This window comes from Halyomorpha halys, unplaced genomic scaffold (assembly GCF_000696795.3).
Source record: "Halyomorpha halys isolate HHAL.00 unplaced genomic scaffold, Hhal_1.1 Scaffold1519.1, whole genome shotgun sequence".
NCBI lineage: Eukaryota > Metazoa > Arthropoda > Insecta > Hemiptera > Pentatomidae > Halyomorpha > Halyomorpha halys.
Genome location: NW_027116359.1, coordinates 269,847 through 270,148, shown reverse-complemented (window position 1 = coordinate 270,148; position 302 = coordinate 269,847).

The following is a 302-nucleotide window of genomic DNA, read 5'->3' as shown; positions in this document are numbered from 1 at the left end:
AAAAAAATTTTAAGTAAAAATTGCCTGTAATTTAAATAGGATTTAATTCTCAAAAAACATAGTGAAATAATAAAATAAAAATAAATAAATAAAACATTATTTCATAAATAAGTAGAATTAGCGCGAGTACTGTTAAATTCTAAAATTCTATTAAATCTTGCCGATTTATCATAGCTTTCCTAAATATCCACTTTTTACCATACCCTTTCCTAAACACCCACATTCATAATATTACGATTCTAATTACTAATATTATTTTTTTAATTTTATATGAATTTATAAACATAAATTTATTTATTATA